The sequence below is a fragment of the Vanessa cardui genome, chromosome 18 (genome assembly GCF_905220365.1).
Source record: "Vanessa cardui chromosome 18, ilVanCard2.1, whole genome shotgun sequence".
NCBI classification, from domain to species: Eukaryota; Metazoa; Arthropoda; class Insecta; order Lepidoptera; family Nymphalidae; genus Vanessa; species Vanessa cardui.
The window spans coordinates 6,039,749-6,057,357 of record NC_061140.1 but is presented as its reverse complement, the minus strand read 5'-3'; the positions used below and the strand labels follow the sequence as shown (position 1 = coordinate 6,057,357).

Below are 17,609 nucleotides of genomic sequence, written 5' to 3'. Positions count from 1 at the left end.
CGTGATAGTGACGCTAAACCCTAAACATCATAAATGTCCATTATGATGAGGCAGAAATTTTTGAATTTCTATTTAAAAAAAATCATACCACATACTAAGTATACTTTAGCACATCAAGTCTTTTTTTTAAAAAATGATTATGTTTTATTTATTTTTTTATTTACATCTGCACATGACAGCACATGTCGGGTATCTTACGGCACATATTTAATAAATTCGATAAAGTAGCGGTGCTAACCGGACTTGAAAAAAATGACCTCCTCATAAAAATGACGTTTTTTAAGTAAATTTATTTTGTTCAAGCGGCACATCATACCACATACTGGGCACATTTCAGGACATTTTTTTTTAATAGAAATTCAAAAATTGCTGGACATACATAATAATATTTACTAGTGTAGTGTGTTAGTAGTCAATAGTTGGGCACCATTATTTCGGTGTATTCTAAGTATCGATAGTCTTATTTGGACATAAATAATCAAAGACATTTAAGTCACAAATCTGCTTTTATTTATGCGAATAACTTTATGCAATCGATTATAATTTTATTAAATCCGATTTAATGAACAAATAACTATTTATTCTATTTATGTGTGTGCTTATTTTGAATGAAACAATCGCCTCCTGGATATTTCTATTCATGTACAATATGTATTTAATTAATTAGACAAAAAAGACCCGCTGAGTTTCTTTCGTCGGTTCTTCTCAGGTCAGTGTGTTTCTTTTTTCCGAACCGATGGTAGTGTTTAATTTGACCATCAATAATAAGTGTAATGCTTCTACGTTGAATAAACTTATTTGAGTTTGAGTTTGATTCAATAGTTTTTGTATATTGAGGAAAAACTTAATTCATATTTTTGTATATATATTGTTGGAATAAACAAGCAACATCTGCGTCAAGTAACAAAACTTCGCTTTTAAAAAAAATGGCGGGAGATTCGTGGCTGACACATTGAGATCGTGAATATAATAATTACGGTCTAATGTGGTTATTGTTGGTTATTTGTGTTAGACTAACTGGTCTTTTGTGGTAGATTGATTGTTATTTTATATTAAAGATAATTGTTTTAGAGGTTAACCTACTTCCTGCTTCTGGTTCTAAAAATATATATGTAAGATTAATAAGAATAATTGCATAATTGCATACCTTTAAATACGTAACAAAAGAAATGTTGTGTATTAGGTCAGTGGAACTAAGTGCTGATTCGAAGTTCTTTGGCACGACGCGTCGTTCATTTGCCAAGTGCTATATAGCAAATGTTACACAGATCTGTGTCATGCATTATTTTCGCTTCTGAAAATTCCTTTAATTTTTTTCTTGTATAAATAAACCATTATCACTACATAGTATAGAACAAAGTAGCTTTCTCTGTCCCTATGTTCCTATGTATGCTTAAAATCTTTGAGACTACGCAACGGATTTTGATGCGGTTTTTTTAATAGATAGATTGATTCGAGAAGAAGGTTTTTATATAGTACATGGCCAATTTTGTAAAGAAACACAGATAATTTTAGAAGTTAATACTGTAATGTCATATCAATGCATCCGTGCAAAGCCGGGACGGGTCGTTAGTGTATAATATGTATGCGCGCATAATAATCGCAATATAATACATTAAAATCGCATTCGCAATCGCTCAAATAGTTAATTCTAGTGTTGTATAGCAAATGAAATTTGTGTATTTTTCCGAAAGAATCCCTCTAAATAATCGTTTTGTACCGATTAATTAGTAGGCCCTTGCATCTTTTCTATTTATATACTTACTTATCAAGCATGATACATTTCCCTAGCAAAATTCAACGAATTGCTATTGTTAATATGAGATATTCCATATTTTGATTTGAGGATGTTAAAGCTATTATTAATATTGTACAGAATATTATAATAACCCATAAGATTATTGTGATTAAAAACCTACGTTTAAGACTGTTAAGAAAAATATTAAAATCAATATAACTAAAATATATATTTAAATACAAGTTATAAGTCCACGGCTTTACTCGTGTATTAGAGTGTTGGTTGTCCTATTGTGTTAGACAATAAGATATCCTATGTCTTGTCTTGGAGTTGAAGTTTGCTTCATAACATATTTCATCAAATTCGGTTCAGCGGTTTGGTTTGAAAGAGCGACAGATAGATAGACAGAGTTACTTTCACATTTATAATGTTAATAGTATATATTTTTGTGTTACTTTAAATAGACAAAGTAGATAATATTCGACGTTTTCTTTGAATTACAATGTAACATATACTTAGGTACTTACATACAGCGTTAAAAGTTATTTAAGTACATACCTATGTTGTTAATGAAATTTATAATTGGTGTGAAAGCGATAAAATTGGCGAATCTTTTTCGATTGAGTTATTTGTCACGGTTCCCGTCAGGCGTTCAGTAATTGCGGTAATAACGGTAACAGCACTAATAGACTACACGCCTAACTGTTATTACTATAACCTACTTACGTAATACGGAATGTTAACATCATACACGAAAATTAAAAAAAAAGAATTATCTATCATTATTTTTGTTTTGACATTGCAATATTGTTTTAATCCTCACGACAGTTCGAATGTGTAAAATGACGTTTGCTTTTGTGAGAACTGAGATGGCTCAGTGGTTAGAACGCGTGCATCTTAACCGATGATTACGGGCTCAAACCCAGCCAAGCACCACTATATGTATGTGCTTAATTTGTGTTTATAATTCATCTCTTGCTCGGAGATGAAGGAAAACACCGTGAGCAAACCTGCATGTGTCTAATTTCATCGAAATTCTGCCACATGTGCATTTCACCAACCCGCATTTGAACAGCGTGGTGGAATATGTTCCAAACCCTCTCCTTAATGGAAAATGAGGCCTTATCTCAGCAGTGAGAAATGTACAAGCTGTTACTTTACTTTACTTGAAGGGAAACTTTTTTAAACTAGACGGGAGTATAATTTCAATTTCGAATTTTAATGTAACTTTAAAAGTGTTGGTCAAAATACTTCACTCACACAAACTATATATATATAATGTATTTTAATTTAAATTTAGAAATTATCGATAATAATCTATATTTTGTTTAAAATTTACAGTCGTCATAGTTAATAATATAATTCTAATAATGCTGATAATTAATCGAGTAATTTATATTTCACAAATAAATAACTGTAACAAAACAGGCTCATATTGCATTTGTAATCACGCGATGTTTGTTTTGTAATAAAAATATTCAAGTAGTATGCATATATGTATATACTATTACATATAGAGAAATAGTAGAAACAACGTCTAAAGTCTACAATAATAAGGCATAGAGAAAATAGACAAGAATTAAAAAAAAAACGATTGTCTTTGTGCGCATCATCTATGAAACTACTTAATTTTTTTTTTTTTTAGTAGATTCAGCTCAGCTTGGACCTAAATTAGATCCCCTTTCTTTAAAATCGAATGACAGTGAAAAACATTATTGTCATTTCAAGAAACAGATGAAAAATAAACTGTCATGCGGACAGTCTCGTGCAGATATTTTTCAATGTTTTTTTTATTTTTTATTATTAATTACAGTAAAATTGGTAATAGATTACAAATTAAATACGTTGAATTAAAAGCTATAAATAAGTTTTCAATATTAAATACGTTAAATTGAAAATTATAAATAAGTTTTCGGTATGATTGCTATTAAATAAAACGAATACGTTCCAACTTTGGATTTGGTAATTTATAAAAAAAAAGCAATTACTCTATATAAATATATTTAATATTTACGCTATAAATATCTGCAATATAAACAACTAAGTGTATAAAAAATGTAAATGACCACATGATTGATTGCCGCGAGCTGTTCTCGGAAATTTAAGAAATGAGTAATTCAATATTTTTTTGAGCCAAAATTGTTTGTTGTCATGCGCGGTAACGACGTTGTGAACGAAAAATGGAATACAAACATTCTTTTGGATGTATTCCAAGGTTTGCGAATGTTTGGAGAATGATAAAGCTCATTTGTCTAAGAACTGATGTGTTATTGATTACTATACAAATAGTTTTGATACTTGCTATGTTTTTTTACAATACACACGATATATTTCATAATAATATATGTATTATTTAATTAGTGAACTATGTATGTAAAGTATTTTGTAATGTGAATAATTCTTGAGAAAAAAATAAGTATATATCTTTTGTAAATGCGGCTAAAGGCAAAGTTTAATTGCAAGGCGTAAATAAAGTAGCGAAGTAGCCGAAATTCCACAGTGCTGATGCACTAAAGGTAGACAAGCGGACTGGTGAGGTCAGAAATTTGTAAGAGGCACGCAGTATTAATAACATATGTTTTTGTAAACGATGCTTGCCCGGCTTTTAAAGGAACATGATGCCAGTTAAGACACGGGTTCTTGCCATTTGGCCATGCCGATCACTACATTTTTAATACTAAAATGTGTCAGAAGGAAAAAATACATCTTTTTTTTTCTAAGGATTTTTAGATGAATAATTGAAGAAATATGAAATAATCCTCGAACACCGAAATATACTACCAATTATAAAGAGCGGCATGTGTCTATTTGCTTGATGTAGATATTTTGATTTTTGCATAATACTCCTAACGTTTTATAAAACAGAGAAACGTTGCCGAGATAAGTTAGCCGTTTCTTTTTGTATACTTTGCTAGGTTCCGTCTCTCATATGAAGATCTATTTATATATAAGACCAAGTATTTATTATTCAGCGAATGCAACGACAAATCTTGATTAAATACCGGGAATTGTTCAGAATAACACGAACATCTTGGATCTGGCCGTAAAACCGGTTCTCGTAAAAGAACTTCGCAATACGCTGTTTGAATGCATTCGCGTCGTAAGCGAATTTTTTCACGCGATTTTATTAAACACGTAATATATTATTTATAATTTTTTATAACGTTAATTCTTTAGCACATGTGGTGGTAGGGCTTCTGTTAGACCATCTGGATAGTTTAACCAGTCATAACATATTATCCTGTATAAATATACTAGTGACCAACTCCGACTACATACGGGTGCAATACTACAGCATTTGTATATTTACGACATCACATTAGAAACTTCTAAAATTATCAGTGATACTTTACTATACTGTCCATGTATTATATACAAAAAACCTTCCTCTCGAATCACTCTATCTATTAAAAAAAACGCAACAAAAACCGGCGCGTAATTTTTAAAATCTAAGCATACATATGGACAGACAGCGGTGAGCGGCTTTGTTTTAAACTATGTAATAGTAAAAATATTTTATTAAAAGAAGTTTTTACCGGAAGACATTATGCAAAATAATTGGTAATCCTGTACTAGACTTATTATAGTTAAATACAAACATCACGTATAATTTAAGGAAAACAATGCATATATTCAACAAGACATAAGGAGGGATGATCAGTTCTGATAAGACGTTTTATAAACATATTATAATTTCGAATAGAATTTTGACAAAATATTATGAATTTATAACATTTATATACTGTGCCTACATAACATTTATATACTGTAATATATATTAATATTATAATTGTGAAAGTAACTGTCTGACAGTCGTTCTTTCACGACCAAACCGCTGAACCGAATTTGATGAAAGTTGGTATGAAGCAACCTGGAACTCCAAGAAAGAAGAAGAAAGAAAGACAGGCTAGTTTTCTTGCCAAGTACATGACAACCAACACCCTAAAATGCGACCGAAGCCGAAGGCGGCTGCTAGTCTTGTAAAATAAAAGTGAAATACTACTTACTCACAGATTAATCAAGATATATCAGAAACTGTAACACCTACTTACTTGAAATAGACATCCGCTAAGAACAGATTTCACGAAACTCCATCCCTAAGCGGTTCAAACGAGGTTTGAAAGTATGTGTTTTATAAATTTCGCGCAAGTAATGCCGCTGGATTAACTAGTATAATATATATAAATATTATTTTATGCCGCTCATGATGATAAAACTCAATAAAGTCGTATGTTTTTCTTCGGACGGTTTCCAATGCTAAGTGAATTATTCACACTTTTTGATAATTCTACCCCTTGCTGAAAACTACATGTAAACCCGTTCATTACTTTTCAATTTATGACGATTCGTAGTAGGTATAGGTTTTAATAGGCAGAAAAGCGATAGTTTCGGTTAAATCAGCGTTTCATGTGACGAAACCTGTGTTTACGGGTTTTTACTTGATTATAAAACCGTTAATTAATCCTTTACTCGTTAAAAATATTCTCTTTTTTTTAATTTTCTACTTATTAGGTACTAAGGGCAGCTTTTGAACGTAAGGTACTTTCGCAAACGCAAAGGCGCCCCCTAGAAGACTGAGAGGGTACTTTTTGCTTTTAGATGGCATTCTGATCCACTCGATGGCGAGATCCCACATAACCGCAGATCGTATGTGGTCAACGTGTATTTTTTCCCAGCGACGACAAAATATAGTTCTATATCATTCAATCGCCTCTATAAATGTAAAAAAATATTCAAATTCTGATTTTATTTTTATTATTTTTTTATGTGGTTAAGGTTACTTTCATTCTTTTACTTGCAAATACATTGTAAATTGTATGATATTAGTGACTATAATGTTATAAATATTTAGCTGCTTTATTTATCCAATACAGTGAAATAGTTTTTTTATTTATTTGAATCAGGTACCAGTCTGTTTACCGGTAAATTGACCACTTGATGGACATTATTGTTTATAGACAGTGGTACCGTAAGAAAAAATAACCATTCCTTACATCGCTAATGCCCCACTAACATTGGATACTAAAAAGTGATGTCTTTGGGCTACAATGGCTAACTCAAAACAATATGTATTGCAATAAGTGTGCTGGGCGGTAAAGAAATGTGTTATAAATTTGATAGTAACAATTTTTAGTGAGGCCTTATTATAAAAAAAAAAACAAATTGTAAATTAAGAAGGTCATATCAATTGCTATTGCTTTGAGAAGTTAAATCGTTTAATGACATTTGAGATCAGATTTACCTTATCATATCATAAATGCAATATAGCGGTACACATATAATTATTATTAAAGTTATTAATTTCGGGGTATTTACCATGTTCTTTGTTCACGATAATTGTCAACTTTAATGATAAAAATATGTTATGTTAATTTAAAATCTACATATAATTATGTTCAGTAAGTAATTTAATTGTGAGATATCAAATTATACATATTTATTAGCTATGTGTTCAATGTTTTAAATCATCTAGTGTGAACTAAGCTTATAGTATGTTTCCGTAGTCATGGCAATTAGACTAAACAAGGTTGTTTTGAGTCACATAAGATATAATTTGTATATGCACAAAGCGTGAAGTGACAAGTCGGTACAATAATAACTGAAAGCAATTGAGCAATTGAATTGAGTGTTTTCCATTCAATTAACTATTTTTTAATATGCACTACCGCCCCCTTCCGACTTTGATAAGTGTTTTTATATATTTTTACTTTTTATTTATATATTTTTTGTTGCTTTTTGCCAACATGTTTAACAATTGTTTTTCTATTTCAACTTATTTATACTAAAACTTTAATGAATTACATATCTAAACCTTTCTTATGAATACCTCTGTCTATTGATGAAAACCGAATCAAAATCGGTTCAGTAGTTTTGAAGTTTATCGGAACATACAGATAGACAGACCCGGCTTTTGGGGACTTTGTTTTATGATATGTATATAGTGATAATGATAATTAGTTTGTTATTTTATTTTTCAATTCAAAGAAACCTTTGCCATAATTCTCCTAGTTAACAGTAAACAAAGGTAAAGTTGAAGATTAAGTTTCTTGTTCCTCGAAGTAGAAGACGCTCAAGGCAGATTATTATGAAAAACTTAATCAGAATTATTAGTAAAAACAAATTCCTGTTAGAGCGATAATATAACGCGTCCTTGTTTATGAAAATGTCAATTTATTTTTAACTAGCTGTGCCCGCGACCTTGTACGCGTTTGATTGTAACAAAAAATAATTATTGAAGCCTAAGTTACTCATTGTATATCAGTTATCTGCCAGTGAAAGTCCCGTCAAAATCGGTCCAGCCGTTCCAGAGATTAGTCGAAACAAACAGACAGATAGACACACAAAAATTTGTAAAAAATGTTATTTTGGTATATGTACCGTGTATAAATAAATATGCATTGAATAAAAAAAGGTTATTTCAATATTGCAAACAGACACTCCAATTTTATTATATGTATTGATATTAAAGGGAAGTTGTATATAGAAAGGACCTGACAGTATATAATTTGCGAGCAAGCGATGCTTAGGAATGTAATTTAGCCCAAATTGTAAGTTTAATGTATGGATTGTATTCTGTTTGTGTAACTGTGAATAAATAAATGAGTAAATTCGCTTTAGTTTTTGTAATTGTTTATGATACTTCAGTATATTATTTGGTATGAGTCTGTAGTTTATTGTTTCAAAACAGAATACTCTACTTCGTATGTTGCATAATTTTTACATCTAGAACTTATCAAAATATAATTAACAGTAGTTAACGCAGTATTTTTTATGACATAGGTTGGCGGACGAGCATATGGGCCATCTGATGGTAAGTGGTCATCATCACTCATAGACAATGACGCTGTAAGAAATATCAACTACTCCTTATATAGTCAATGTGCCACCAAAGTTGGGAACTAAGGTGTAATGTCCCTTGTGCCTGTATTTACACTGGCTCACTCACCCTTCAAACCGGAACTCAACATTACTGAGTACTGTTATTTGGCGGTAGAATAACTGATAAGTGGGTGGTACCTACCCAGACGGGTGCACAAAGCCCTACCACCAAGTAAATATATATAGTATAAAGGTATTAAGTATGCCAAATTTGTAAGCGTATTTTTTTACAAACATAAATCTTGTTGATAGTCATACGTATAATAGATAAAATAGTAAAAACATTATTTGCAAAATACGATAAGCTTATGGAATGATAAAAATCCACTTTAACGATAGTTTTTCGCACGAAAGCAATATTTATTTCAATCCTAAATATAACACAATCCAGATTAATGTAGATACCTGTTTTTTATAAATATTTTTCGTTTATAATATGTTATACAACTAACATAAATATTATAAATGTCATGCTAGGTATTATGGGTTCATATGCAAGAAAGCCACAATAAATTTACGAGCGTTTTCGTTTAAAATAATAAATATTATTTATATAATAAATATAGTACACAACAAAGTCGCTTACCGCTGTCTGTCTCTATGTTCGCATAGATCTTTAAAACGGATAAACGGATTTTGATGTAGTTTTTCTTAGTAGAAAGAGTGATTCGAGAGAAAGGTTTTTGTATATAATACATGGATGGTCCATCGAAAGAATACAAGAAAAATAAGTAGAATATTTCGTATCAGTATTGCACCCGTGCGAAGCTGGGCCGCTAGTTTGAAATATACTGTATTGTCTTCGTTATAGATTTCGGTTAACATATAAAAATAATAACATATAAAAATACACGGCTCGTTTTGAGTGAAGGTTGTTTTTCGTAAGGATGATATAATATCAGATATATTCTTACAGACAAAGGAGTGAAGTTAAACACACCTTTGATTTACATATGCTAGTATTACATATTATACAGCATAGTTATTAGTTATTTACTAAAAGGCCACCTTATATTAAATGGTCACCTATAGACAGCTCTGTCAGAATTTTAAACATATAAACCAAGGTCATATAGTAGTCATTATAATGATACCGAAGTATTAAGAATTGCTATTCGTCGACAAAATATCTGATGAGTGGAAGATACCCAAACAGGTTTGCACAATCAACTTCCATCAATAAACATTATAGATATACAACAAGATTTGTGTTAGGTATCTTTTATCATTAAATATATCTTTAATTATAACAACTCTTATTATATCGACTATAATTTAACTTTCAAAGTTCCGACAGAATTTGCGCCGTCATTCAAAACGCCATTTTTTCACGTATCCATAATGAACGCCATGGACTATTTAAGATCCGGAACAATGATATCACGTCAATTAAATTTAAATTGCCTGTGATTGGAACATACTACATTCTATACTTCCAAAAGAGCAGCGTCATGGGGATGAGCTTTGTCCTGGTATAAATCATCATATCTATACATATAATTAAAAATGGAGTGTCTGTTTGTAATATTAAAATAGCTCTTTTTACTCAATGCAAATATATACACGGTAATTATACCAAAATAACATTTTTTACAATTTCTGTCTGTCTGTCTGTTTGTTCTGACTAATATCTGGAACGGCTGGACCGATTTTGACGGGACTTTCACTGGCAGATAACTGATATAATAAGGAGAAACTTAAGTTACAATATTTTTTTAAAATCACACGCGTACAAGCGCAGGCACAGCAAGTATATAATATATTGTAAATCTGTAATTTTTTTTTTAAATATAATATTTATAAATCGTTAATGGTTGTATAATTCTAGCTATTTGATATGAGTTATATTTAGTAACAGAATTATTTAAATGTAATGAATACTTTTTGGTTTGACATTTTTATAAATAAAAGTAGAAATATAATATTATTGAATTTGCCATGGGAATTGTTATCTGGTTTTAAATACGGAAGATAATACATGATTGTAACAAAAACTATAAAAATAAATATTGTAGGTAACTATATTAAATATTGTTCATTATTTTATGTTCCTGTTTACCTGATGCTGGGTCTTCAATATGTATATTTATATGAGGCTTTTTTAGTAATTTTACGAATTTCCCTTCACATTTTAGGTGATAAAATTGCTCGCCTTGACATACTAAAATATTGAACTCAGCATAACGTTACGAACACGTGAAGATCAACTGCGAATAGAAAATATAAATAAAACGTTAGCATATTATACGAATGACATCATATTTGTACATTAAAGGTGTGTATTAATTACGTTAATTAGATTTTCACTTGTATAAAGTAATTTATAGTTCCGTTAGTTAATACAAGCATATTAATTGTACGCGAATTTAAAATAATTTTATGTTTAAATTGGGTTGATTGATATTTTTCATAGTTTTACTGCTGAAAAAATAATGATGATAAAATTTTTGAGTATTTGAATGTTTTTTTTTTTTAATTATAATTTGCCACAACTAAATTTATACAGCCATCGTCGATGAAATCATGTATATTTTCGTGTTATTGAATACATTTGAAGGTGCATTTTTTATTAAACTTTTTACCTGAGTTATGATAATATATTTATTTTTATTGATACCTAATACCGTTAATGTTTTTTTTAATCAAATTTTATTATGTCAAACTGGTATTGTAGGAGCACGGAATATATTTTTATATCTTTACCCGACATTGTAAATATATATAAAAACAAAATATTTTTTAAGCGGTGTTCCAAAAGTGTATATAGAATTTATACTTCAAATTATTATACCTATACTTTGACATATTTGAAAATGAATTACCTATTATTTAGATGATTAGAAACGGAAATAATTGAATACAAATTGAGGATATTTAATCAACCTATGTGTGAAAAACTGCAGCGGATTAATTCCATCTAATTAATGAACATATTTCATTAGTTAATATTATAATTATTATACGACTCAATAAAGTATGTCTTCACATCAAGGTTGGTAAGTGATTGTCTCCTACGCGAAACATGGCTATGTAGTCTCTTTAATTTATAAGCCATATAATTTATAAGGTTTCACTTTCAAATGGAATAACTTAACAATACTTAAGACTAAGATCCATAGTGCCGATGAACAAAAATATATGTAGATCAAATATCAACCTACTTTTCTTTTATCATTACTGAATTTTAATAAGGTTTCGTAGTACGTTAGCCAAAGAATTTAAAAAAATATCCTCTCTGACCTTTAAAGAATTCATGTAATACCATACCCACGCGTCAAGTTTTTTTAGGAGGTCCTCCTTTTATTAACTCGGTCAAAAATTCATCTCTGTGTGAATCTGTTCGTTCACATTTTTGCCCTTTGACCTACGAAGTTCATCTACTTGGTAGTCGACAAAAAAGGAAAGAGATTAATAATATTTTTTATAAGTGTTAGGTTAGACAGGAAGGTTTAAAACTTGAACTCCAAGGTAGGACATAGGCTACTTTTTTGCCTAACACATAACAACCAACACTCTAAAACGCAAGCAAAGCCCCGGAAAACAACTAGTATGCTATTGTATTAAAGAATTTAATTTTGATTGAATTTGAAAATTTTATTTATTTTTTTTTATCGTTGCGATTAAATAATAGAAAAACAGTTGAACAGCAACGAAAAAATATCATTTCGATTTCGATAAACTGTATGTGTTAATAAATTGGACGCATGGTCGGAAGGGTGGAGAATCTATTGTATCTGTATATATAAGGGATGTATCATCAGCATTGTAAGGAACTTTTATCCTTAGCTTATGTCTATGAGAGGTGGTAATCGCATTATCAGATGCGTTTATCAATTGCTGTGTTGTGTTTAAAATATAAAAAGTTTGTCAAGTGTTTGCATTTGCAATTGCATCGAAATTGTTCTTAAATGGGATATTTCAACTTATACAATCACTCAGGAGTCACGAACAAACTCAGCTTGGTATAAATAAGTTATGGACAGATACTTTAGTCAACTTATCCTCCAAACTTCCTTTGATAGCTAAACGTCGGATAAAATACATCATTTGTTCAAAGGATAATCAAAACGAAAGAAATATCATGAATAAGTATTGTTATAATTGGTCTTTTCAAAAAGAGATCAAGGATTCCTCTCGGGGGATCGAGGAGTCAACGCAATCCGGGATGTTTACAGGCAGGTAATACTCGTTCGAATCGTCCAATGAAATTAGTGCTCAGGTGTTATCAAATTATCATAAATATTATATAATAAATTAAAGTAATCGTAGTAAAATCGTATTCAGCGACGGAAAGGATTATTTTTTATGTCCATTATCATGACACAGCAATTTTTGGATTTCTATTAAAAAAAGAATGTGCTGAAATGTGTCCAGTATGTGATATGATGTGCCGCTTGAAAAAACAAATTTACTCAAAAATTATCATTTTTATGAGGAGGTCCTTTTTTTCAAGTCCGATTAGCACCGCTACTTTACTTTATCGAATTTATTAAATATGTGCCATAACGTGCTCGACATGTGCTGTCATGTGCAAATGTAAATAAAAATAAAAATTTCTATTTTGAAATTTTACAAGGAAAAAACATTTCAGCACATTTTTTTTAATAGAAATTCAAAAATTGTTGTGTCATCATAATGGACATTTCTATTTTTACTTATAGTATTTTTTTAATAAGGAATCTGCTATAGCCTTTATTCATTTTTATTTATTTAAGTTGGGCTGGCAACATTTTATATAATAAAACTAATAACCCCACATTACTTAAAAAAAACGATAAGGTATCGATTAAGGAATCGATAAGTAATATATCTATTAAATCATTAATCAAGAAAGATATTAGTATTTTGTATTATAGTAGATAGTGTCATACCGCCAGCCGTCACGGCATACGTCAGACCACCAAGGCGCGCCAAAAGACGATTAACATCAAAGCGTATTGAAACAGGAATAGATAACTCTTACTTTTTACATTTAGCGTGGCATTGAACAGCGTTAGAGAATAAACGTGAAACAAGATAGTGACTGTAGAAGCCGCCAGTTGACCTCGGGATGAGATCGTGAAGCACTCGTAATGCGACAAAAAATTAACATCTATGAATAAATGTAATCGGCAATTTGGCTGCAAAGCTTTTCTCCTTATGTATATACTACTACATTGCTAGTATTCATAAAAGTATATTTGATTGTGATTATAAACATACTGATACATATGAGTAAAGGTTTATTGAAAAAGGATATTCATAATTATGATCATTAGAAAATTAATTGTGAATCCTTATCGACTTCACTTTTTTGTACATAAATGTAGCTACACTATGCTCAGAAATATATCATACTTTAGTTGTTTCCCGCGGGTTCACTCGCGTTTTAGGGATTGATTATGATATGTAAGGCAAAAAGCCTATGTAATTTTTTTGGAGTTCAAGTTTGCTTCACACTATTTTTCATCGAAATCGGTTTGGCCGTGAAATAGCGAAAGACAAACAGACAGACGCAGTTACTTTCACATTTATAATATTAATATTGATAATCTAGATTAGTCTACATTAAACCAAATCAATAATCGTATGTATTAAGACAATAAGAAATACACCTGGTAGGTATCTACTTATTAGTAAACAACAAAGGAACCGACTCAATGAAACGGTAACCCAAGTATGTTAAATTCATAAGGCAATCAAATGTGATTTGAAAGTAGGTAGGTAGTTTGCAAGCAAATAATTTACTTGGAGCATCCGCAGGCATCAAGAATGTTCGATAAAAGCTTTAGTCACGCCATTTGCTCGTTCAAGCTTGCAATTCAAACTTTAACTAAAGAATCAAACCTAAATTTATGTGTGTATATAGGTAAAGTACATTAATAGGACTTTATATAAGATTTTAAAAAATTATATGAGATATTGTATAAACTTTTAAAATGATATGTTTTTCCGTTTCACGACAAACTTTATTTGTAATAGGTTAATAATGTTATGTTTCGAAATAACGATTTTTAATAAAAACGACGTAGATATAAAATATTTTAGTACATTTGTGTTTTTGTTTTTTTTTTTTTTAATCTAAATAAGAATTTTTTGATGTATCAATTATTTATCTGTAGTGGTATTGAGTTCTATTTTTATTTTTAGATTGTTACGTATATATTATTTAGATTAGATCATATCAGATTTCTAGATATTATTATATTAGTTAATTAGATAACAATTAAAAAATAATATACGATATCTTTACGATAGTATTAGATATTACGAAATGATCAGAAGAAAAATAAATAGCTGGTTATTATCATTAACCCGAGAATATTTTTATATTACATTTTGGATACGAATTAATATATGACAATACATTATAGATCAATGAATGTAGAACTCGAACTCGTAATGCTAACAAAAAATCAATTTGTTGAATAATTATATAAATAAAATTTTAACAAAAAGAAAAACCGACTTCAAACAAAACACTATTTTAAAACAAATGAATATGCACGAAAAAGTAATAAAAATAATTGCGTATTCAACATATTTTTTAGAGTCTTCCTAAGTTAAATGAAATGAAAAATATTAGACTACTTAAAAGTCGATTAACGATTATATCATGTAGTTATAGTTATTGGTATATTTGGAGCCGGTGTCAGCCACGGTGCCCTTGCCCCAACAATCAAAAGAAAGAAGCGATACGAGCCCCTTGATTGATCCAGTATATTATTGTGTAAAAGGTAATTTGTAAAAAACATATTTGTCAAAGTATTCTCGTATTGTTTTTTGATAGATATACTGTAGGGTTTTATTGGCTGACACCGACTCCAAATATAACAATAATTATAACTACATGATATAATCGTTAATCGACTTTTAAGTAGTCTAATATTTTTCATTTCATTTAACTTAGGAAGACTCTAAAAAATATGTTGAATACGCAATTATTTTTATTACTTTTTCGTGCATATTCATTTGTTTTAAAATAGTGTTTTGTTTGAAGTCGGTTTTTCTTTTTGTTAAAATTTTATTTATTTTTTGATTTTAAGTGAAGCTGATGTTGACTAACTAATTTTTTTTAATATGGATAGATTAAACGTTCCGTTTATATGAGTCAGAAACTACTTCGAGGACAATTTCAAAGGAAACTTGCGAATAAAGCAAAAATAGACTTTCGAAAATGCGGATTTAATACGTCACGCGACGCAAACTACAAGGATCCCTCGAAAGAGCTGTAATCGAACTCAGCAAAAAAACTTTGAAAAAGACCAACTATATTTCGTACATCATATGACATCACATCACATACACAAAATTTGATTAAAGATAGTAAGAAATTCTGCCCCATATCGCACCCTAACTGCGAGCCGTATAGGAGTTCCATCACTACATAGTATAAAACAAAGTCGCTTTCTCTGTCCCTATATCTTTAAATCTACGCAACGGATTTTGATGCGGTTTTTTTTAAAAGATAGTGTGATTCAAGGGGAGGGTTTGTGTATATAAAACATGAACAATATAGTAAAGAAACACTGATAATTTTAGAAGTTTGCGATGTGATGTCGTATATAAACAAATTCTGTAGTATATTTAGTATCAGTATTGCACCCGTGCGAAGCCGGGGTGGGTAGCTAGTCGACTATGATAATTACATAAACATAACCACATTACGGAAGGTGACTCAAATATCCAAATAACCTATAAATAAAAGATTCGACCTAGTATCGCTAACGTGCTCCTCAGAATTGTTCCGTTCCCTTCCGTTCCGTTACTTTGTCATGGATCCTGTGCTCAGAACCTTACCAAACTTTCACCAAATTACCCTTGAAGTATATATTTTATAATAAAAAAAGAATTATCAAAATTGGTTAACGTGATTTTCAGTTATTCACCTATTTGTCGCGCATATACGTAATGCAAATTTAAGACTTATGTCGTTTTCACATAGATACCATCATCGGAAAAAAAAATAAAAAAAATGGGACCCCACGGAAAGCACTACCTTTCAAACAAAAAAAAAAATTATCAAAATCGGTCCACCCAGTGAAAAGTTATGAGGTAACAAACATAAAAAAAAAAAAAAAAAAAAAAAAAAAAAAAATATATATATACAGACGAATTGATAACCTCCTCCTTTTGGAAGTCGGTTGAAAATTAAAACGTATCTATTCTTATTAATAAGCATTTCAGAATCGATAGTCTTTATTAATGTCAATAGAGTAGGTAGTACGCAAAGTTCAACTTGTTAGTTACAATAAATTATTATCAATGTCAAATACGAACGTAATATTAATTGGCAAAGATCGTTCTCATTCCAACAAATCGTTTAAATATTTGTCGTTTTATGGCTTAAATTGATAGATAGTGCGTATATTACTTACGTTATAATCACATTGATATTACTTAACTAGGAAATTAAAGCTATTATTTAAATACACGTCAGAAACAATCACATTCTATTTACTTTTAATTTAACCCTTGTCTTCTCAAAACTGCACGTGCGCTTTCACCTTTCAATATAAACATCAACCAAAACAAATCACTTTCCAACCAAAAACATAACTATTTCAATGTATATAACACAGTTAATCAAGGATTAATTCAAAATTAACAGTTTTTACGAGAGATAAACAGTATTTGTTTATAAATAAAAGCTCTAATTGTCAATACGAAACGATCGCGTCGATGAAGCAGTCAGCGCGAATGATTTTAAAACACGATACATCCGCGCACGAAGGCAGACGCGCCGGTACTGGGCTCCGTATCGACCTTATGGCAATGAATGGGCCAGCACCGCAGTCTCTCGCTGCAAGCCCGATACTGCACTGCAGGTTTATTTTTGGCAAAACACCCTGGAATCCACAGTCCTCTAGAGAAATAGTGCCAAGTGACCGGGGTTCGTGACATGCAATTACAGTAACCCGCTACAATGCACTCCCGAATACCAGATATTTATTTTTGCTGAGAAGAATCAAATTTAGACGCATGCGTGACACCAGAACTGTAGCGTTGAATG

General features: G+C 30.4%; 1 protein-coding gene across 3 annotated transcripts in view; it reads right to left on the bottom strand.

The window, feature by feature from the left end:
• LOC124537347 (carbohydrate sulfotransferase 11) overlaps nucleotides 1-17,403 on the bottom strand; it is a 61,979-nt gene extending 44,576 nt beyond the window's left edge. Inside the window, exon 1 of one of the 3 annotated variants that reach the window (XM_047114174.1) lies at nucleotides 16,975-17,403. The gene's annotated coding sequence lies outside the window, so the exon portion shown is untranslated. The remainder of the gene's footprint in view (nucleotides 1-16,974) is intronic. The other 2 variants (XM_047114172.1, XM_047114173.1) reach the window with 2 other exon arrangements.
• Between the last annotated feature and the right edge of the window lie 206 nt (nucleotides 17,404-17,609).